Source organism: Aethalodelphis obliquidens, unplaced genomic scaffold, assembly GCF_003676395.1.
Source record: "Aethalodelphis obliquidens isolate GAN/ISIS:26980383/991018 unplaced genomic scaffold, ASM367639v1 scaffold24, whole genome shotgun sequence".
Lineage (NCBI taxonomy): Eukaryota > Metazoa > Chordata > Mammalia > Artiodactyla > Delphinidae > Aethalodelphis > Aethalodelphis obliquidens.
The window spans coordinates 19,305,945-19,329,636 of record NW_020837968.1 but is presented as its reverse complement, the minus strand read 5'-3'; the positions used below and the strand labels follow the sequence as shown (position 1 = coordinate 19,329,636).

Genomic DNA, 23,692 nt, shown 5'->3' with positions numbered 1-23,692 from the left:
ATTGCCAAATGTCCCCCGAGGGGCAAATCACCTCTGGTTGAGCCACTGCTCTAGAGCTTGTCCTAGTAACCATGGCTCTATACTGCCTACCCAGGTAATAAGTGCTTAGCACAGTATCCATGTGTTTAGAACGATAAGTCCATGCAGAGTCCTGTCGGAAGCAGAGGACAGATGCCACTCTATCTGGGGGTCATTGGGAAGAGAAGTCTCCAAGATAGTGCTGTTTGAGTTCAATTTTGGAGGAATTCACTTAGGTGGAGAAAGGGGAAGGATATTCGTAGTAGAAGGACCCACAGGCACAAAAGCATGAAAGCGTGAGAAGACAAGGCGGGTTTAAGGGATGACCGTTCACTCTAGACCCTTCACTTCCCTCTCTTGATGTTGTCTTGTTTCCTTAGCATCAGGCTGTGTTCACAGCAGCCGTATAATTCTTACTTTCAATCAAAGGTGTTGTATCAGTCAGGATGAGCTAGGTTTTGTTGCATAACAACCTCGCAGTCAGCGGTTTAAAACATCAAACGTTTGTTTCTTGCTCATGCCTCCTGCCTGATCTGGGTCAGCTGTGGGCTCTACTGCTTGTCGTCTTCACTCTGTGACCCACGCTGGTGGTGCAGCCACTGTCTGGAACATTGCTGGGCACCAGGGCAGAGGGAACGAGAATGTGGCATATCCCATCCTGGCTCGAAAAACTTCAGCCCAGAAGTAGCATCTATCACTTCTGCTCATATTTAATTGGCCGAGCGAGTCTCATGTCCTCAACTTTAAGGCGACAGGGGATTCGAGTCCTACCACGTGCCCGGGGAAAGAACCGGAAGTGTGCTGGAGACAGCACTCACGTCTACCACAGGTGTCAAAGGTCTTCACCTGGGATGCGCGACCACGGACACCTCATCCTCTCTTTGAGGGCCTCCTAGCTTGGCTTTCAGTGATGGCCTATTGCCAAAGCCAGTGTGAAATCGCTGAGCAAAAAGAGAAAATTAAACTATTAAGATTCCAAAAAATTTTAATACTCTGAATAAGCCAGAGAGGTCCTTGTGGGTTAGGACCAAGTCACAGGCCCTCATTTTAGAGTTTGGACGTTGGGGGTGGGAGTGGGAGGAAGGAGTGGAGAAAATAAGACCTGGATGCCGTAGGTTGTTTTATGGAAGTGGGTGTAGTTGTTCAGGACACTGGTAGTTATCTCAACACCCACCCAGGAGGCTTTCCCTGGCTGGTCCTGTAGTAAGTAGAACAGCTTTCAAGCCCGAGCCAAGTAGCAAGATGGTGTCCTTTGTGGACTGTAAATTTATGGGGCTGTTCAGAGACAGAAGGAAGCCCTGGATGAGGGCAGGAGCCATCGAGAGCATTTGGGATGATTTTAGAAAGTCTCAACCGATGCCTTATAAATAACCCAGGAGCATTTTCCTTGCTGGAAACTCGCTCAGACCGCGCCTCTGTCCCAGGCCCTGGGGTGAGGAGATAGAGACAGAGGCTGGCTGCAGTGGATCTAAAATGGGAAAAAACCGGAAACCTGTGGGGAGGATGCAGTCCTTGTCACCCCTAGGCAGAGGGGGCACAGAGGTCTTAGAAAAATAGAAATAAAGATAGCAATCGTTGGCCACTTCCCTCCCCAGTGAAGTGCTCTCTCCAAACCTGGTTTCCAAACTGTTTCTCCCCGTGGTGTGTAGGGAGACAGGGCAAGTGAGGTGGACAGAAATGGGGAGGGCGGGGGCGACACACAGGCATCGACCCACAGGGAGACAGGATGAGTCACAATCTGGGAACTTGGAGGTAGGGACTCCAGGCACCAGAAGAGCTGAGAACAGCCAGCTAGGTCCAGAGTCTCCTTACCTCTGGGGTCTTGCTGGAGCGTGTGTGAGTGTGAGTGTGAGTGTGTGTGTGCGCACGTGCGTGTGCAGCTGTAGGGGCGCGTGGGGTGCCTGTACCCAAGGGAGGGCTGCGATGCCAGGTGTGCAGTGGGGTAGCGTTCCTGACCGTCCTGCGGTTTGCTGACAGCTGCCTAACCTGGGTTGCACGGGCTTCCTCCCTCTGCTGTCGGATACCCCAGGGTGCTCCGTGATGCACGGTGGCTCCCTTCCATTTTTCACACCCCCAGCCTGTCCTGTGCTTTCTCCCTCTGAGAGCATCAAAGCCGATGGTGCCCTTCAGCAGGTTATGCAGGACCAGACGGGAACAGACAGGTGGGCCTGTGGGGTGCAGGGCCAGGGCCAGGCCAGCTCCCCCTCCGCCCAGGCCAGGGCTCCCCAGTCAGGACCAGCGTCCCTTCAACACCTTTTTCTCGGCTGTAAAGTGGGCATGCTGCAGGTAGCCGAGCAGGAGCTGTTTGCAAGTGCACGGGCTCTGGGGACCTGTTTGGGCAGAGGAGGCCTGTAGCCCAGCTGCCTTTGCCGTCTTTCTCAGTTGCCCACTTAGTGTGGGGAGGCTGTGAACTCTTGCTAACCCTTCACTCATCCTCGGATTGGCACTGTGCCCACAGAGATCAAGAGTGCAGGGGACCCAGACTGCTGTGGCCCCCACAAGGGCCCGACCCCTCCCAGCAGGGCTCCGAGAAGGGCTGCTTCCTGGTGAGCCCTACCCACCCCTGGGGAGGTGGAAGGTGGTTAAACCTGTCCTTCCCCGCTCTGAGGTCTCCGGAAGACACAGGTGCTATATATAAAACTCAGCGATTATCTCACTCTTGCTAAGTTTCCACCCTGGCTTGGCTCACTGTAGCCACCGCAGGGAGATTTCCTGAAGCCCTCCTCCCAGTCCCAGGGGCTGGGGGACTCTCCCCGCGAGGGCATTGCAGGGTTTGCTTGGGAGGAGAGTGGAAGGGAACGAAGGGCGTCTAGAAGAATGATTAACCTCACGCTCAAGCTCCTGCTAACTGACTTGGGGCCCCACATGGCCCCAGCCTGCTGTGAAACCCCTCTTTCTCGCCCTTCACGTGGGGCCTTGGGGCCAGGGACCGGCGTGGTGTGTGAGGGATGCTAAGTACTGGCAGACACCCCAGCAGTTCAGCTCAAACCTGGAAGAGACAACGGACTCCTGAGCTATTTCTGTTGTCGCCTCCATGACAAGGGAGAGGAGGTCCGGAAGGGCAGGTTTCCACTGAAGCTTCGAAATTCCCCTGCGTGGTTTTTCTTCCTGGGGCGTTGCTGGCATATGCTGGGTAGGGCCCGTCTCATAGTTTGGGACTGCCCAGCACACTGCTGGCCATCTAGTATTTTCCACCACTGGGCAGTATTTGCCAGTAGTAACCCCCCTGTCCACTGTGCACCCCCCCTTCCAGACACCCCCTGGGGCCAGGCCACATACTGTGTCTGGTTAGGAACCACTGCAAGGAATTAGTTACTTGGGCAGCATCTCAGGAGGACACCAGTCACAGCCAAAGGATTTTGGAGAGGTAGGGAGAAGACAGGGGTGGGATATTAGGCAAACACCTTGCTAGCTTGAGCCAGCTATGGGCCTCATATATATATTTTTTGTTTTTGGTCATTTATTTATTTTTTAACATCTTTATTGGAGTAAAATTGCTTTACAATGGTGTGTTAGTTTCTGCTGTATAACAAAGTGAATCAGTTATACATATACATATGTTCCCATATCCCCTCCCTCTTGCATCTCCCTCCCACCCTCCCTATCCCACCCCTCTAGGTGGTCACAAAGCACTGAGCTGATCTCCCTGTGCTATGCGGCTGCTTCCCACTAGCTATCTATTTTACATTTTCATTCCATCTTCTCTGAATCAGCACTGTTACCTCAGGGCCGGCTTCATGGGTGCGTGAGCAGTGCAGTCACACAGGGCCCCGTGGTCCCTGCAAAGTCCCCACCCTTGGGCTTAATGCTCTGCAGTCACCATCTTGAAATTCTTAATAATTCTGTCTTTGAGTTGTGTTTTGTAAATGAAGTCCTGTGAGACAATGGAGCCTGGGTCCCCTGGGTTGGGGCACCACCTGCCTCCTTTCCCCACCCCCCAGCAATTGCTGACGTCCCAGCAGGGGCCTGGGGGAGGGGTCAGGGAGGGCCAGGGTCTATGCCACTGGTGTCGCAAGGTGGGGCGTGGTGGCCATCCCCACCCCAGGCTGGCAACGCCGCAAAGCGACAACTTATTGGGTCGAGCCTCACTCTCCCTCCCCATCCAGGTACCAAGAGTGTCCCACACGGAGGTTGTGATCCTTTGGGTGCTCCCATCCTGGGGCAGGCGAGCCTGTGGGGAGAGGAGACCTCTCTGCCCCTGACCTGGCGGCCGGTGGGAGGGGACCCAGCAGCCCCCTTGAGTGGCCAGAGTCATGGGGTGAGACGCCTGGGTCCCGTGAGGGTCTGCATTAGCCCAGAGATGTTAAACAGCAGGGAATCAACACTACCTCTGGTAGAGAGAGAGAGACTGTGGAAGAAAGAAAAAAGTTTTATATTTTACTACCTTTCCTGGCCCTTTTCCCTGCATTTTGAACAACAGGTGCTACTGTTTTCACTTTGCCCTGGGCCCTGCAAATTATATAGCATTCTTACCTGCCATTTCTGTTTAGCTCTCCTTCCCGTTTCTGGAAGGAAAAAAGACAAGTAATTAAAAGGGATCACTGTGAATGTAGGAGATTCCATGTGTTTTCTCCCTCTGTCCTTCTGAAGGTCATGGTCACCAGCCTCAGACTTCTCCAACAATACCTGTTGGCACAGCAGCTTCTACAGGAAGCAGCAAACGGGGAAGAGAAGAGAGAGGGGAGGGGAAGGGAGATCTGTCTGTCGCTGGAACGTGGCTGGAGTTTTCAATCAGTCAGTCAGATCTTCCTTAGTCGGTGAGCTGTTTCTTCACAGGCTCTTACTGTGTGCCAGTTCTGGGCCAGTACTGGCCTGGGCAGGACACTGGAGGGATACCAGACAGGAACCATAAAGCCAGGTTCCAGGAAATGAGGCTCCCCTCTCATCGGCAAGCTGTATTGAGGGATTGTCTGTGAGCAGGTGTAGATAGTGTGGCACCAAGCAAATTACACACACCTCGTGCTGGGCCTGGGGGACTGTGCCGTGAGACATGGCCTGCTGGAGAGAGACCATGCGGCCGACGTGACCACAGATGAGGTGAGTCTATAGACAGTGGACCGGCGCTGCCCAGAGGCAGGGGAGTCATATTCAGACAGGGCAGGCTCAGGGAAGTTTCTGCTTCATCAGTGAAGCTCTTCTGGGGGAAGTTGGAGGTCAGGAGCCTCTGTGTTTCTCCAGGTCCTCTACCGCCTGCTGCATAGCTGCCAGACCTCCCAGGACCATAGCAACGCCTGCCCCATCCCTGCATTTGAAGCATCAGCCGCTTCTTGTCTGTTACTATATCATGCTCATCAGACCTTCCTAGACTCATTGGAGACCTCGTGAGGCCAGACGCAGGCCATCCTCCTACCCATGGGCCAGACACACCCAGGGCAGCCCAGATGACGACCGGGGGTCAGGGGGGCCATCTCCATGTCCAGTGTGCAGACGAAGGCCTTTGTTCCTAATCTGATGCCTGGAAGAGGGGGGAGAGCTGGAGCAGGGGCATGGAAGCCTCACATATGGGATATACTTATACTAAAAAGTTACCGTTCTTTATCTGACTCAAACTTAGCTGGATGTCCTGTACTTTTCCTGGCAGCCCTACTCCAGAGGGCAGTTTTGTCCTAGGCTTTGTGAAATGTGTGAATCCAGAAATGAGCGTTGGAGGCCAGGAGGCCTCTGGAGGTCCCCTCTTAAGGGGCCAGACGTCTGGGGCTCTGCTGCCCAGTGCTGTCACCTGCTTACTGTGCCACCTGGAGTTGTCCTTAGGCCTCTTTTGTAAGATGGGGATAGAAAAGCCAGTGTCTTCTCTTCTTCCACCTCCCCTGACCTCTCTCCCGGGATGGGCTACAATGAGGCCTCCTGGCAGAATCCGCAGGGCCCGGGGCTTCGAGGGGGCTGCACAGGCTCCCTGCCTCATTAGTTAAGATGCTCTCGCTGCAAGTATCAGAAAACTGCAATTCTGCGGGCTTGAACAGTAAGGAAAATACAACGTTTCACCTTAATTAATTAGCTCCAGCATAGGCAGCTGCAGTGCTGGGTAATTCACTAGAGCAGCAGAGTCACTCATGTCCTTTGCATCGATCTGCTCCGTCCCCACAGCACGGTGATGCCCCTCTTCTCTGGGTGGCAGGACGGCTGGTGCAGGTCCAAGTGTCCTGTGTGGAGGGAAAAGGGGGATGACTCTTCCTTGTGTCTGAGGCATCTTTCTCAGAAGATGGCTGGCAGATAGCCCCGTCTCGCTGAACAGAATGTGTCACAAGCTTGTGCCCAAGTCCGCCTGTGGCCTGGAAGTGACTTAAAACCATTAGTACGTGTTTACTCCTGGAAAGCTTCACCCAGCACACGTTTTGCTGGGTTCCTTCAGGGCGGATGTAGACACCCAAACAATATCAGGTCCCTTGCTCTGTTCCCTGCCTCATCCTGCAAAGCGTTTGAGGCAGTGTTGATTATTTCCTTTGTTCTTTTTTATTTTTAACATAAACATTAGGGAGAAAGACTCTAACGATAACCATGATCAAACGAGTGATTTCACTCATTCTGAGTGTACTTCGATAAGCTGCATAGTTTTGTTTTACATACGTGTAATCTGATTGTAGTATTGATAGTTTTACCTTTCGATTTTATCATTTTAATGTCATCTCACATTTTCATTTTCATGAATTGACATGGGGTCATCTGCTTGTCATTTTAAGTGAATATAATTGTGATAGCACCTAACTTTTATCAAGTACTTACTGTAGAGCAGGCACTGTTCTAAGTGTTTTCTATGGATTATTTTACTTAATCCTCATAGCAGCCTATTTTCAGATGAGGAAACTGAGGCACACAGTATCTAGAAAGGTACTGCAGCCTGATTCCTGAGTCTCAGCTTTGAACCGCTATGTAATTTACACGGTCATGCCTTTACTGTAGCAGCAATGAGCATTTTCGTAAAAATTACCCTCTGTCTACTCCCTTTAGTAACTAATTTGGAAAATGTTCCTCTTAGTGGTATTGTCGGTCAGAGCCCAAGAACATATGGCTGTGTCATCTTTCCACCTTACCCTCTGGAAAAACTGAACCAATTCAGGGTCATCTGCAAGGTCTAAATGCTCTGGCTTCCCTGTCACCAGTGGGTTTTCTTTCTAGTTTGGTATTGTCTAATTGTCCCTTAAAATTTTTTTTCCCCTAAAATTTTAATTTGTAATTCTTTAGTTAAAGTGAGACCCTACATGTTTCCTTGTGATGATGCCTTTAATTATGCAAACTGGCTGCTTGTCCCCATTGAGCAACCATGTAATTGAATTGCGGTATTAATGGCCCGTGTTGATAGCATTTTTCTATAGTAAGTGATCAGTATATTATTTACAAATGTCTTTCTATTCTGTGGTTTTCTCTGAAAAGCATACTTTATTTTGCAACAGTGTTTCATTCCGATTTATTCTAATCTATCTCTTTTTTTTCCCCCGTGTGAAACTGTTCTTAATTGTCCTGGTCTGGAAATAGGGACCATGTGGTACTTGAGGGCAATGATTTTTACTGATTTTTCTTATGCAACCAACCTTGGTGATGGGTCCTTGGAGGACTGAACTGTGTCTCACCCTGTTTTTTGAAAACCCCCTTTTGAACTCCCAGGAGGCATTTTGGTGGAGAGCTGGTGGCTGGGTGCTGGCTAGCTGGCGGCTGGCCATATCCAGCCATCCCCAGCCCCTGGGCTATCTGTACACCATGGCAACCGAGTGGCGACCGACACACCCAGGCCCAGAAAGCCAGACAGAGTGGCGGCTGGAGACTTCACGGAATCCTTGTAATTAGAAAGGGAAAGAGCCTGTTAGCGCATGCGGTGTCCTCCCCTCCCACAGGCCCAACCAGCTTTAGAAGGTGGCTTGTAATTTGCTCTGTCACCTGGAGCACTCAGTTGAGTTTCTGGGTCTTTGAAGTCCAGGAGTTGGACTAAATCGGTGGTTTTTAACCCCTTTTTGCGTCTTGTGCTTTTGGAAAGTGGTTGAAAGCAGTGCACCCTTTCCCTGGAAAAATGCACATTTCAAAAACCATTTTGCATGCTCTTTCAGGACGTGTGCAGCTAGAAGCCCATCTCAACTTCATTCCACAGTCTGCAGGTTTAGAACCCAAAGACTTGTTGATCTCTGAGGTCCCTTTTTAGCTCAGAAAGTCCAAGTTACAGGAAGTTTCCGGTCAAGGAACCTGGGATTAGAAGTGGGCAAAGGAGAGCCTCTTGTATGTACTTGGAGGAGGCAACTGTCCAGCCCGAAGTGTTTTACTATCTGGTTTGTTTGTTTGTTTGTTTTGTGTTGTTTGTTATTTTCCAGGGTTGAGTTCAACTTTGTGATACCATGTTCTTTTATCTTATTCTTTCAAAATTTTGTAGTGCCTCTGAAACTATTGAAATCTTTTAGGGTTTTGGGGGTGGAGATGGGTTCCGAATGCTTTTTGACATTCCTGTCACAGGAAGGGGGAGGGGAACATCTGCCCAGATGTTCCTGGCAACTCCCAGCAGCTATTAGCCTTTGCCTGCTGACCCTTCGCCTTTAGCAGCTTGGGACATGAGAGAACGGGCTGGTTGCATTGATGTTTTTGTGAGCAGATGGGTCCTTGGGAGTTGGAAGAGGGGGAGGAAAATTTCTTCGGGTTCATCAGAGTGCTTTCCCAGCACCTCTGGGCCTGCTTGGTTAAGAGGCTTTGCTTCAGTTCCCAGGGACTTTTCTAATTCCTCAAATGACCTGCCTGAGAGGGAGCTGAAAGGAATGACTCGGGTCTCAGAGATCTGTTCTCAGGGGTCAGGAGAAAAGTCCCAGTGTAATTTGGTGTTAGCTGGAGGGGAGATGCCCACAGTCACCAGCTGGGCCTCCAACTGTCCAGGCCAGCCCAGCCTCCTGCAATGGGACGGAGACAGTCACAGATACAAGTCTTTCTGGTTGGAGGTTGAAGGTATGTGTGCATACGTGTGCACACAGCTGCTTCTCAATATTTGGATTCGACCCAGGAAATTGACAGGACTTGGGGCAGGAGGGAGAGAATCAGAATCTTCAACCCCGATTTTATGTTTCTGGGATCTCTTCCCTCCCACTGGCCGTCAGAATGTTTACGTAAAATGTGGGGCAAGTGATAAAGGAATTAGCCCCTAAATATTTTACAAAATTTTAGGATGATTTTGCTGTGTGGGAGCGTGGCCTGAGTGTGGGGAACCTATGGACCTGGTTCTACCATAGTTACTGGTACTTTTTTTGTTTCCTGCGTATTCTGGAACTCACCTCTGAACATTTAGTACTTTTAACCAAGCAGGAGCAATGCTGTGATTCTTCTAAAAAGCACACACACGATTTTTCCAGTAGTTCTCCCTTCCAGTTCTAAGTTTTGAGGAGTTTTTTCACAGTGCAAGAGAGCCTACAACTTTAAGAAAGTTCATTCCAGCACAAGATTTCAAATGAAGCCGAAATTGTGTGAAGTCACAGTTTTTCCCGTATCAGCTGAGGAGGTGAAAGCCTCTTACTCCTCAACTGGGCACTGCATTGTTGAACGTCCATCACTTACTGTTTAAGTAGCCAGTGATCCCTGAAAAAAGCCTTCCTGTAAAGTTGCCAAAATGATGCACTGCTTTGTTTCAAGCCACTGTAAACTCTCTTTCCCCATGTCATTTTTATCTCCAGTGCTTTGGTCAAGGTCTTTTTCTGTTTGTTTCTGCAGAGTGAGAAAATGTTGCATTCCCCAAGAAAATCTCCCAGAAAGACAGTTTTCATTGTTGCCTGCTCAGTTCAGTTCTTCATAGTGACCCAGGAAAGAAACTAGCTGGGTTTTTCTCCAGTCTCATACATTTTCATCAGCACACACAAGTTTTATACAGGAAATTCTCACAACTTTGACCAGTTATGTTGGCTGTTGCGGGGTGGGTGTGTGGCTAGCCTGGATCATATAACAATTTTTAAAAAGATAAGTCATTTTTATTACTTTCTTAGTCATGTACAATTACATTGGGGACCTAATTTTGTAACAGTTAATAATTTGTAAATGATATTTTATGGCATGCTAAATAGATTTTTCTTAAGTGCTTGTACTGTTAATGTTTATTCTGCTCTAAACTCTTAGTTTAGCAGCCGCCTTTTTTCATACATATTGAATTCAGCCTAAGACTGAATTATCCCAGGTTCTCTGGGCTGTGAATAAATAGTATTAGAGCCTGACCCTCTCGGTGTTTGAGGTCTAGGGAAATACAAGCTTAAGTCTGTCGGTTTCCTTTGCGGAACTGGTTAGTACCCTTCGCAACCGGTCAGTACCCTTCGCAAGCTGTCCGTGGCGTTGGGCACAGTGTTTTCTGAATAAATGAAGGGTTTTGTTTCTTTGTGGGTTTTGGGGTATCAGCCCTTACACAAAAGTTAACCAACAGTGAGACCAGAAGTTGTTGCTCCTGGGGTGTGAGAGGGATGGGGAAGACATAAGAGCCGGTAAGTTCGGTAATTCAGTGTGGGCTGAATTCAACATACTTGGCGGTATGAAAAACGGGGACTGCTCAACTTATGAGTCATATAAATAGTAACAGTACAAATACTTTAGAAAAACCTGTTTAGCGTGCCATAAAATACCAATTACAAGTTATTGCTAACTCAGTAAATTAGGTCAGCAGACCTAGATTGTCCCTTTCGGTTCTCACAAAATCCCTACAAAAGATCTATTCTACCCATTTTACAAATGCGGAAACCGAGACTTCGATAAATCCTCCCAAGACCACGGAGCTGGCAGATAGCGGCACTGAGATTCCTTCCCAAACGGTGCAGTGGCGGACCCCAGACTTTCCCACCGCCAGGGCACCAAGCAAACGCCCAGGAGAGCCTCTTAGGTCCCCTTAACCCGGCTGCGGCCAGAAGCGCGGACCCGCCCCTGCCGTCACGTGACCGCCGCGGGCGCGCGCCCCGCCGCCGAGCATGCCGGGAGACGGTGGCCCCTTCCAGGCCGCGGGCTTCCGCGAGTGGGCGGCGGGCGGCGCGCCCCGGAGGAGCGCGCGCTGGGTGGTTGGGGCCGGGCGCGAGGAGGAGCCGCTGGGCGGCCAAGCCCCTCCGAGTGCCGGCTCTCTTCCGACCTCCCTGGCAGGGCGAACCAGAGCGGAGGGCGGAAGGCCCGGCGCTCCGTCGCTTAATTGTAAACAGCTCGAGTGGGAAATGAAGTCAGGCTTGGCCCCCTGGGTCCCCGGTGCAGGCTTCGCTGGTTTCAAGGGGAGCTCAGACCTTCACACCCAGGGGCGCTGCCCCTCGCTTTTTCTCACGCTTAGGCGATAGGACTTTGTGTGCAATCTCATTTTTCTAGCGATGTCTGCACCTCTTTTCCCCTTCACCTACTCAGACATTCCCGTGTTTCTTCATAATCACTTTCTCCTACTTAAACATACACACTTAGCCCTTGGCAAGCGAAGTGGAATCTTGGGTCCTTGTCAGACCTCAATGTTTAAGCTGCTGAAACGCAGGGCATATTTGGTTTAGATATTTTACTGTTGTGAAAATAAACCACCTCCTGCAGTCTCACCAGCTCAGATTTTTCCTCGTTAGGGTCAATGTAGATTATCTACTGGAGGAAAAAATGTTTAATTAGAAAGGAATGAAATTATTCCAACTCCTGGTTCCTTGAGACTGGGGGGAGCTAAGGCAAGGAGCAGTTACATAGATGAGTACAAAACATACCAGGGACTAAAGAAACCCCTGTTGAAATGCAACGTCTGTTGGCTCCTGGTGATGGACTCGCCTTAACTTTGCTTTCTGGCTCACAGCACGTGGCCCCAGGTTCCCTGGCTCTGGGTTTCCCTGTTCTTACTCCGCTCGAGTCTTAGAGAGTTCTAGACCGATGAAGTGGGAAGGCGCCCTGTTAATGGGTCTGCATTACCACCTGCCCAGTAAAGAGACTGAGCAGTTGTTCCATGGGTTTCTTAGAGCCAAATGATGGGAATTAAATCTATGCTCTTATCTATGTGTAAGTGTAGTCGCTGCCTCAGCTCCTCTCTCTCTAGACATAGTGCCTGTTGTTTCCTGCCTTTTTAACAGAGATACAGTGAGGCCCCAGGAAGATGACAGGCAGCACGGCAGATGGTAACTCTTGGTACCTCACTGTCATGAGATAGAGGGGGAGTCTCAAGTTTATCTTTCTGTTAGGGAACTAGTTGCCCTGCTCAACAAATACCTGGTGCAGTTTTCTTGTCTCTTTCTGTTCTCTGGTATTTTCTCTGGCCTTAGGCAAGCATTTCCTGCTTTTTCTGATCCTCTCAGTGTGTGTGCAGGGGTGTTAGAGGAGGAAGGAGGAGGAAGATTTCTGATAAGGGAGCAGCTGGTGAGCAGGAAATGGCTATTTGGTACTGGTTGTTCTGCAGAAGTAGGGAGCGTCTATGGTGCTGATGCTGTGAGGTCAGTGAGAAGCATTCAGTTCATGACCAGGAGCCTTCTCATCACAAGCGGGTACGTTAGTGAGGGTCCCTGAAGTGTGCTCATTTCAGGCCCAGTCAGCAGTGGGCGGAATCCCCACCTCTTCTACTCCCTGCCGTGCTGACAGTTCACTGAGCAGGTCTCCCATGTTTCTGTGGCGCTTAAAAGATGAGGTCCTTAGAGGAGATGGGGCAAGTCAAGTTTTCGAAGTAGGGCTCTTGTTAGAAGATGTTAGTGTCCTCAGAGCCTTACAGGAATTCTCCTGTTGGGATTGTACTTTCTGTTCTGTAGAAATGGTACTTCCAAAAGCAGGAAGTTCCCGGCTAATATAGCAGCGAGCCTCACCTGGAGCTCACACTGACCCTGCATGGCTGGCTTCTGATCAGAGTGCCAAGAGTATCTGAAACTCTTGGAAGTGTGTTCACACGAAGAATGGAAGGCACTGTGTACTGCCGTGCAATGCCCTGTGAGATCTGAAATCCAGAGTCCAAGGGAAAGCTCAGATGATGACAAACCTAGGTCCAGAGAAAGACACAGACCTTTACGAGACAGTGAATTTCTTCTGAGGTCCACAGCATCTCTTTTTATATTCTCTTCTTCTCTTGCTAGACTTCTGTTTGGACTTCTGTTCCCGTCTTGCTCTGTGCTGAGCAGGTGGTGGTTAGCAGTCAGGCAGTGTAGCCTGTGGGAAGAAGAAGCAGGCTCTGTAGTCAGAGGCTGAGTTTCAATCCCAGCCTGGACAGTTACTGGTTTCATCTTAGGCAAGATATTTACCTTCTGTGAAAATACTTCCTGCATTGGGCTTATGTGGGGAGTGAGTGATGTAAGTCTCCACGGTGCATACGTGGTAAATGGTACTAATTGTTTTTGTTTTACATTGATGAGGCCGTGCTACACTGGGCACTGCGGAGACTATCTGAGTGAGGACTGCTCTCAGAAAGCCGACAGTAAAGATGATAATAGTTAACTACTGTGGGTTTACTATGGGCCAGCCGTTGTTCTCAGTGTTTTCAGTCTCTTGGCTTATTTAATCCTCATGATGGGCCTGTGAGGTAAGGCTGCTAGTATATCTGTTTTGCAGATGATGAAACTGAGACACAGGTTAAGTAACTTCTCAAGTCTCAGAGAAAGTCCTAGTATATGAAAATAGGCAGCTTGGCTCTGGGGTCTGGGCTCTGAACTACTCTGCTCTCCCCTGCCTCTCAGTATAGGCTGTTAGACTAGGGAACCAGTGTGGTCAGCAGCCAGTGGGTGCCTGGTGGTGCTGAGACCCTCAGAGGTCATCCTCCAGGCATCCTGCCCTTGAACCTTTCCTTACTGTGTCCCAGTGCCACTGTGACTGGGAGGCCGCCTACTCAGCTTTCCTACTAAACAAATGGCCCACTGAATGCTTCCCTTTTGGCTGAGACCTTTCCCTCTCTCTTGGCCTGATAGACCCCTATTATCAATGTGTTAGAAAGTCAAGCCTGTTCTTTATGGAAGATGGTTGGGGGGAGAGGAGGCCACGGGGGGAGAGGAGGCCACAGGGCCATGGAGAGTTCAAGAAACCCGAGGGAAACTTAAAGCATTGTTCCTTGGCCATCAGCTGCTCCCTGGGTCCTCCCCAGCAGTTTGTTGGAGTTTCCAGATGACCCTGGTTTGATATGAGTTTTCCAGCTCTTTCTTGAGCTGCCAGGCTCAATCTTCTTCATTTTAAGCAACTAAGTGCAGCAGGTTGGAGAGGCCTGAGCTGTGACCAGCATAGCAGAGCGAGTGGTGCCCAGGGCTCTTCCTGGAGCTCATCAGCAGATCTGTGAGTGCTGAGTCAGCAGCAGGGGAGGAGAAGCCAGGTGCAGGGCTGAGCTCGAGCTCAGTGGCCTGGCGGGGAGAGGGTTGCCCCATCCAGGATGCAGCCTTCCAGAACCTCCTGCAGATGATGCCTCTCCTCTTCCTGATGCTCTGGCCTCAGTCAGCAGCTCCCGAGCTTTGGGATCAGCCACGTGCAGGAGGAGTCCGTCTTTTCTGTTTGTCTCCAGCTGCTGGAGTTATGGAGTTATGACCCATTCAAATGTGAGTGAACAGTACCTGTCCCCGAGCCTCTGTCTTTCCAGGTGTGGTTTGGTTGGGTCCTGCTCTGAGCTTGGGGAGAGGCAAAATGAAGTGAAAAGACACGCACTTTCCAGCCTTATGATTCTGAAAGGCGCTGCTCCTCTAATTAGCTCAGGGCATCCACATTCTCAGTTAAGCGAGGTTTCTCGTCACCCATGCATTCAGCGTCCCGAGCCCTGCCCCTCTGCCCTGAGGCCAGCCGTGTGCAGTCCAGAAATGAGCTGTAACCGCTGCTTTAGAAGCCTTAAGGAGTCAGTGACCTTTCTCATCTTTCACATCAACAGAGATTTCCTGAACATCCACGCCATGCCAGACACCATGCTAGGTGCTGCAGAAACAGAAATTCAACAGATCTTCTGCCCTTAGGAAACTGTCCAGTATGAGTGATTCCTCTTGGCCCCTTGACAGTCACATCCATGACATTTAGGGAACAGAAAACAAGGTTTGAACGGGTTGGGCAGAGAAACCCAAAGTTGCCCTTCAGCCTGTGGTGCTGTCCTGCCGCGGGACAGTGCCACACCATCTGTCTGGAGGGGGCAGTGTGACACATGTGCCTCTGGGCCTGGTAGCTTGGACCAGCACTGTCCCAAGAGGCTGTTTGCTCCTCTCTGGGGCCCTTTGTGTTGCTGGCTGTCCTTGCCCACTCTGACAGGGCCCTTCCCTGGAATGATCTCTGAGGAGCTGCTTCAGCCTTCATGCACGTGGAAAGGCACTTTTGGGGGATAACGTGTAGCAGAGGACCGGCCATATCACCAAATTCTGCCCTCCTTTTAGGGTTCGGCTTTGGAAGTTACTTTTCCCTTTGAGAGCTTGGCTTGGGAAAGGAAGGTTCGAGAGCCCGTTGCCCCTCAGTCCTAACCCCTCAGGCCCTCACCCACCTCTGTGTGGTCTCCCAGGAGACACCAACAATCCTAGCTAAGGGCCCTGGCCTGGGGCGTGGCTGGGGCCCAATGTGCCAGGCGAGGCCGGAGACCCGTGGCCTCGCTGGGGCAGCCCTTGCTGGGAGAGCTCAGGGTTCTGGGCAAAGATGCTGAGAGTTCTGTCTCTCTCACTCATGCCACCCGGAGCGGGGTGCCGGCGTCTTCCCCTGTAATCACCCACCCTCCAGCCCCGGCAGTTGTGCTGAGAAGTGACTGAGCCCTGATTAGAGTGCTGGGAACCACGTGCAGCCCGTCTTCATGTGAGATGTGCTCCATTTCAGCTTCCCCCTCAGCGTGGAAGTGGCTAGATGTCAACTGCAGAGTTGGAGAACCGGAGCAAAGGGATCCCGGACCCGATGTCCGAGCAGGAAGGGTGCCAAGAAGAGGAACCGGTGCCTTCACTGGCTCGTGCCAGAGCTCTGTCTCCTGTGCTCGCTCATCTCCAAGGCGGGGATTCTGTTTCTCGTGTTCGCTGTACTGTGTGTTCGTGATCTTTTCAGATTTGCTTACTGGTGGAGAAAAGGGAAAGAAAGTTCACCTCTGTTGAATATTCGCCAAACACTGCACCGTGCCCTTAAATGCGTTAATCCTTCATCACACCCCACAGTGATTATTTCCGCCATCTCTCAGCCAAAGAAACAGATGCAGAAAGGTTAACCACCTTGCGACAGGCACGTAGCCTGAATCAGTGGATTTCCTCCTGGACCTACCAACTTGTAGTCGACGCTTGCCCATGTTTTCTGGTTCAGTGAACTATATGGTTATTATTCTCAGATGATTACCACTCCAAATTCAAGCGAACCAGTTTGTTTAGTGGTTCCTGGTATGGTTTGTTCCCAAGAAGCCTGGATGAATGAACGTCAGGGTGTGTCCTCTTTTTAATTAGGGACACTCTACCTGTCCTTATGTAGGAAGCTGGCGTCCCTGAGTGTGATCCGTGCTGGGGATGTTTCCTGGGAGTGCGGAAGGGTTGTGCCGAGCTCCCTGCAATCCCTACGGGGGACTCAAGCCTAAGGGGGAGGCTGGGACCGTGTCACCTCTGCAGTGTCTCAGCTCTGAGATTCTGTGACCTTACTAAGTGTGATGAAGCACTTAGAAACTATGCAGAGCCCTCGCTGGATGTCAAGGCGTTGCGTGTTGTTTTTCTCACTGCTAATGCCAGCAGTGACTTCTCCGGAGAAAATCGGTCATCTTAGTGGTCACTTTGTCTCTGAAGGGACCCTGAGAAACAGGAGCAGCTAATGCTCCAACTGGAAGACGATGTCCTCAGGAAACGGAGGAGAAGGTGCAGGGCCTGGCCCGCCACCGTTTCCTCTCTCAGCTGTGGCCTCGTCAGAGGTGGGAGCTGGCATTCAGGGTAGTAGAATAAGGTTACTATCTACCTGCCAGGGTTGTCCGTTACATCTAATTCTAGGTACCAGGAGCACTTTTTGTGGGCCAACCTAATTCTCATTTAATCCCATAGCAAAACTATGAGCAAAACTATTATCCCCATTTCACAGATAAGGCAACTGAGGCTTAGAGAGATTAAATAATTGGACCAAATCATACAGCTAGTAATTGGTAAAGCCAGGATTTTAACCAATTATATTGAATTCCAAAGACTCTCAGGTAGGGCATTAGTGAGTGGGTAGTGGGCGAAGCTGGGTGTCCTAGGTGAGGGGCAGGCAGGAGCTGGAGGGACGAGGGAAAATGAAAGTGGGAATGACAGTTGGAGGGCTGGGGAGGAGGCCTGGGGACCATGAGTCTTTCCCCCTGCTCCGCCTTTTTCTCTTTTCTTCTTGGTCCTGGGCCTAGGGCCCTTCCGCCCTCTCCCTGCCTGCATCCTCCTGCAATGCCCCCGCGCTGGGGGTTCCATTGGTGGTGTGGGCCTTGCCATATTTTCTCCATTGCCCTCCTCTACTTCTAGCCATTTCCCCCACCTCCCTTCCTTTCCCCTCTCTTCCTTCTTGCTGTCTGTCTGCCAGTTTTACGGCACGCCGGACTCCTCGGAAGGGCAGGGTGAGGATGGGGTGGAGGCAAGTTCTCCAGGGGCAGCGGGGGCTCTGCAGTGTCTCAGGGTCCTCTGCCATGGGTGGGGAGGGGAGACAGGACCACGGGGCGGTGCTGGGGCAGCGGAGCTGGACTGAAGGGCGGGAGACACCTGCACTTCACGAGCTCGGTCCCCGCCCCCGGTCTGCCGCATATAACTGCTGTTAAACCGGCATCAGCCTTACTGCGCAATGGGTATCTTTAACACCAAAATACGGACTCCATTCTCTTTTATTATGGATTTTGGCCTAACATTTCACTCAAGGTAATTCTGACTCCTGTGACTTTCTGTGATTTATCCTATTCACTGTCCCGCCCTTGTCCCGCTTTTTGCAAGGGTAGGAAGAATAAGGAGACTTGAATGCAAATACAGCCCTGGCAACTTTTTAACTCTGGACCTAGAGACATTTTTTGTCTGTCACAACTACAAGGGAGGGGGTGCTACTGGTATTTTATGGGTAGAGGTCATGAACGCTGCTCAACAACCTACACGCACAGCAGAACAAAGAATTACTCCATCCGAACTGTCAGTATGGTAGAGGTTGAGAAACCCTGATGACTGAGTCTGAGTTTCTTCAGCTGCAAAATGAGTGTCCTGATCCCAGGCTCCCTCACTTGGGAGGCTCAAATGAGATAAGATATGTGAGAGTACTTGATAAAACTGTGATGTGCACTATGGGCATCCAGTTCATCTGGTCAGTTACGATGGAAGGCATTCCAGACCAGTTAGTCCTGCTGTATTCACCAGTTATAAGAAGTCATTGATATCAGTGAAAAGGTCGTCTAGGGTTAGACTCAGGAAAGAACACTGTGGGGTCCTAACAGAAGCATCCCTGAAGGTTCTTAAAGGTCTGTTGTCAATAGTCCCCAGGATGTAGTTCAAACAGCTTCAAAACTATTCAACCACGCTCTCGTGCAGATTTTATTTCTCTGCTTCTTCATGCAACTTGGTGAGATATAAACACATTCTCTGTGGCATTCTTCCTGGTTTTGTAGCCTGCATCCAAAGAAGAAATGAGAGTGGTTTGTTGAGATTTTTTTCTTACTGAATGCATTAGACTGTTAGCAATGTCTACTTTTCTCTGTTTGTTCACAAATCACTTGTTCTATAATCCAGCCTTTTGTCTGCCAGTTGGCTGGCAGCTTCCAGAATCCAGGTTGGCAGAACATTAGGCAAATACATATTGACCTGTCTGTAGTCCTCTGAGCCTTCTCATACTCTCTGTGCTATCTTAAGGGTTACTGGTAGCGGTTCTGTGAACACACAGTGGAGTTCTTTTGGGCTGTCCCTGAAGACAAGTATAGTAAGCAAAGTGCGCTGGGAGATCCCCTGTGGCTGGGGCCCTTGGATAACTTGAGTTCTCTTAAAAGAACCACATGAGGCTTTGTGGGGAAATTGGGGTCATCCAGGAAAGGGGAATAAGATACACATCAGCCCCCGACGTAGCCCTTCCGTCTGACCCATGGTGTCAGCACGTGATGTGAACTCAGAATGGGAGGACTGCCTGCTATGGACATAGAAAGTGGTTCTAAAGTCTAGAAATTACGTTCTTAAAACCATGACTCTTAGACAAGCGTTTCCCTAATCTCTGTGTATAAAGAGGTTCTCAGCATTGCTTGATGGTATTCGGTTTAGACCAGCCAGGAAAAGGCAGGAGAGGTGGAAGGGGGTGATGGAGGGCCCTGACTCCTTCCGGAAGCCCGAGGCAAACTTAGCTCAGTGTCTTCCGTGCTCTGCTTTTGGGCTCCTGGGCCTCCCATTCCACGCAGTAACTTTAACCCAGCTTCTGGAAAAGCTCTGTGCTGTCTGCTCCCAGCAGTTGACCAGAAGGTCTGTTGTAACGGTGTGGCCTTGAAGGACTCTTTGGTCCTCGGACAAAAGCAGCAAACTGGACCGAAATGCCTGCTTTGTTCCCTGACCAGCGAGCTCTGTTCCAGTCGGGTCTGAAGTAGGTCCAGGGCCAGGAGACCAAAGCCGTGGACTTAGGGTCAGATGTTGAGATTTTATTGTCTGCCGGTTGTTGGTACGTGTTAGGAAAAGAGGAGGAGGAGAAATGAGAGACAGCGTTCGCATTGGCAAAAATACTTCCACAAGGTGCTGTCGCGCGGTGAGTTGGCCTGTCTCTTTCGTTCTTTCCATCTCTTAAGAAGTTGGCGTGTTCCTCAAACTCGAGTATTTATATTCTGGACATTAATAGTTATGCAGGTGGAGCTAAGTCTCTGGAACACCATGTGCCCTCCAGCTCTTTCTTTGGGGTTCAGCCGTTGGTGGTGTGATGTGACTTTTCCTTAAAGTGGTGGCTCAGAACTAGCCAGTGTGGCCCAGACCCCCAGGCTCTCTAGAGGCCAAGTTCAGCCTCAGCTCCTTTGGGGCCGGGTAGGGTGGAGATCGGCCCTGGTTTCTGTGGAGGATTTCAGGGCTGCAGAATGAGGGTGCTTTCTTTAGAAGCTTACCCCTTTAAAAATAAGTTCCAGTTTCCTATTTATTTGAAGAGGCTTTTGGACTTGGGTTTTTGAAACCTCTTCCCGCCATTTCACGTGACTTGGGACACAGCAGCTGGGAAGATGTTCTTTTAACTCAAATGGAAAGTTGGACTGGGCTGGGGCCTACAGAAAACTTGGGAAAGCTTAGAATACAGACAAGTGAGATTTGAAAAAATATATAAAAGGCATTGTGAGAGGCAGCTGAGCGTAATGGAAAGAGTGTAAACTGCAGAGTCAGATGACTTGGAGTTGAATTCTAGCCCTTCTTTTTGGGCAGATTGCTGAATTTCTTCTCCTTCATTAAACTGCACAGCTATACGGTTGTGAAGACTCATGAAAAATTAAGGTCTAGCATCGTGCTCATAGTAGGCCCTTGATAAATACTGACCCCCCCCCATCTCCCCACCCCAGGCCTTTTATCCTTGTTTTCCCAGAGCTGTTATGTTTCATTACTGGCCCTTCATAAGTCACCATGTGGACTCCAGCCGGTACCTGGGAGCCCAGGACAAAGAGTAGCCGCTATGGACTCTGGGTGGGTCATGGTTGGGGCTCCCGGGACCCACTGCGACTTGCCTTGGGGATTAGGGCTGATACAATCTAGAGCTGCTCCCAGAGCTCTTCTGTGTTTATTTTTAGTTTGGGGTCATTTAAAATTGAACTCATCACGTACAAAGACTCCATGGGGAGAGATGGAAGCAACACAGAAGAAATATTTGGAAGCAGAGTACACAGCTGTTGAGGTGACAGGACAGACTCCTGGACATTACAACATTATTATTTATCAGGGAAAGTTGAAATTGGTCAGAGAACAAAGTTTTCCTTAACACATCAGTCTTAGTACCAGAGGTCTCTTTTTATTGTTCCTGCATCAAAATTATTTGCTGTGCTCTGTATTGGGCCAACCACACGAGCCAAAATACTGTTTTGCAAATTGGGAGGGGGCACGTGTCTGCTAATTCTAGGTCCTCCATTTCCTCCTGTTGATTCAGGCTCGAGCTAAGGCATTTATATACATTTGGGGGCTTTTTCTGGGGCTCATTCTAGAACGTCTGCTTACTGTGTGTGCAGCTGCATTCGGCCCCTGCCTGCTGCTGACACTGGAAGCCTTACGGCCCGAGGTTGGGAAGAGAATAGAAGAAACTGATCTTATGAATGTGTCTGTGGTTAATTTGAGGAAAGGAATATGCATCTTACTCCCAAGGAGAATAAACAAATTTTTTTTTAAGTGTGGAAAATTTACTTTTTTTTAAAAAAAATTGAAGTATAGCTGATTTACAATGTTGTGTTAGATTCTGGTATACAGCACAGCGATTCCGATATATATATATCCTTTTTCATTATAGGTTATTACAAGATATTGAATATAGTTTCCTGTGCTATACCGTAGGACCTTGTTGTTTATCTATTTGATATAGAGTAGTTTGTACCTGCTAATCCCAAATCCTAATTTATCCCTCCACCACCCCCTTTCCCCTTTGGTAACCATAAGTTTGTTTTCTATGTTTGTGAGTCTGTTTTGTAAATAAGTCCATTTGTGTCATATTTTAGATTCCATATATAAGTGATATATTTGTCTTTCTGTCTGACTTACCTCACTTAGTGTGATAATCTCTAGGTCCATCCATGTTGCTGCAAATGGCATTGTTTCATTCTTTTTTATGGCTGAGTAGTATGCCATTATATATACACACCACATCTTCTGTATCCATTCATACATTGGTGGACATTTAGGTTGCTTCCATGTCTTGGCTATTGTAAATAGTGCTGCTATGAACGTTGGGGTGCATGTATCTTTTCGAATTAGAGTTGTCTCTGGATATATGCCCAGGAGTGGGATTGCTGGATCATATGGTAACTCTATTTTTAGTTTTTTGAGGAACTTCCATACTGTTTTCCATAGTGACTGCATCAGTTTACATTACCACCAACAGTGTAGGAGGGTTCCCTTTTCTCCACATCCTCTCCAGCATAAAATTTACCATTTTAACCGTTTTTAAGTGTGCATTTCTGTGGCACTAAGTACATTCACATTGTTGTGTAACCAACACCAGAGCCATCCATCTCCAGAACCTTTTCACCTTCCCGAACTGAAACTCCATACCCATTAAACACTAACTCCCCATCCCTCCCTCCCAGCCCCCGGCAGCCACCATCCCACTTTCTGTCTCTAGGAATTGGACCACTCTAGGTCCCTCATATCAGTGGAGACATAGTATTTGTCTTTCTGTGACTGACTTATTTCACTTAGCTTAATATCTTCAAGGTTCATCCACGAGTCAGAATTTCCTTCCAGTTCAGGGCTGAATAACATTCCATTGTAAGTGTAGCGCACATTTCGTCCATGCATTCATCCATTGATGGATACTTGGGTGGTTTCCACCTCTTGGCTATTGTGAGAAACTAGTTTTGACATGTTGGAACGAAGGCCTGCTTTCCCTGCCTCCTTGTGAGGTTGACAAGTTGCGTGGATGGTACTCTGTGTGAGTGAGTGAGGCACATCTGGATGTGTCTGAGTGTCCGTCTGTCTGTCTACGTGTACATACATTGTTAGGGTATAAGAGTCCTGTTTACTATCTGGAGAAACTCTCCCTGCCCACCTGGCTTGTCACAGAGTCCTGACGAAAGGATAAACAGTAGGCGCGTGCAAGGCAAGCTCTCGACACGAGAGGAGACACGCGTGGCAAGCTCCTCCCCTGGGCCCAGGTGGAGTTTCCCTGCTCTGAGCAACCTCTTCTGACCAGCCCTACCTCACCTCCTGTACTAGGATGGCCTGTTTACTGCCGGGTGCTGCAGTGGTGGGAGATCCAGCTGGGAGCCTGGCAGCCTGGGGCCAGCACCGGTCCTGTAATTCCCGGGTTGTGTGACTTTGGCTAAGTCACTGAACCTCACTCAGTTTCAGTCTTTGCATTTAAGAGGACCTTTTTTTTGGTGTGCGTGTATTAAAGGCAATGTAGCAAAAGCTGTTAGCCCAGTACCTGGCTTATGGCGTGCATTCCCCCCAAAATCTTTGTTCCCTTTCTCCTCCCTTCTCCACCAGGTAGTGAGCACCTTGCTGGGACGGGCCTTGTTTTATTTACCTGGATGGCCTCGGGGCCTAAACAGTGCCTGGCTCACAGTAGCAGCGGCTAGTTCAGTGCTTGTAACATTATGCTGGACTATATGCAAAACAGAGGCTCTGCTACAACAGGACTTCCCAAAAGTGTTCTGAACAAACAAAGCACCAGTGCAGTGAGGGCAGGGCCCCCTAAGGAGACCCCTTTGAAGAAAATATTGTTTATTTGGTTGGGCAGATTCTGGCCTGATTGAAAAACAAAAACCTAATACTGGTCTCATGACTTTTTTGCTCATCGCCTCCTTGTCTGTGTGTAGGGTGCCTCTCAAAGATTATTGGTTGGGACTTTAAAAATAGGCCAGTTGTCAGATACCTTGGCAAGAAAACATACCCCAGTAGCTTTAGGTATTTTCGTAAAGCTAAACATCTCTCCTTGGAGAGAGCTCGTTGGATGAAGGGTCACTGAATACCCTGAGGAAGTCGGAGAACAAACTCCGTCTGTCCCAAGCTAGTGGCGTGGAATCTGGATATCAGTAAAGTGGGGAGGGCTTGTGTATTGCCGTTGGGGGCCGAAGGATGGGTGACTGGAGGATAAAGGGTCCAAATCCGACCCCCACCCTCCCCTCCCCCCCCACCAAGGGTGTGTGTCTTTGGTTTGACCAGTGAATCATACCAGCCTCCGTGGGTAGTTGGCGACTTGGGCAGAGAGGAGGATG

The 23,692-nt window shown here is 49.6% G+C and overlaps 1 protein-coding gene and 1 long non-coding RNA gene across 4 annotated transcripts in view; both read left to right on the top strand.

Moving 5' to 3' along the window:
• The window catches only part of ITPKB (inositol-trisphosphate 3-kinase B), a 97,180-nt gene that overhangs the window by 21,478 nt on the left and 52,010 nt on the right, over window positions 1-23,692 (top strand). The window lies entirely within an intron of this gene.
• Window positions 5,067-21,154, top strand: LOC113628583 (uncharacterized). Its single transcript, XR_003436150.1, has 2 exons — window positions 5,067-14,450; window positions 15,691-21,154. It is a non-coding gene; the product is annotated as an uncharacterized LOC113628583 (long non-coding RNA).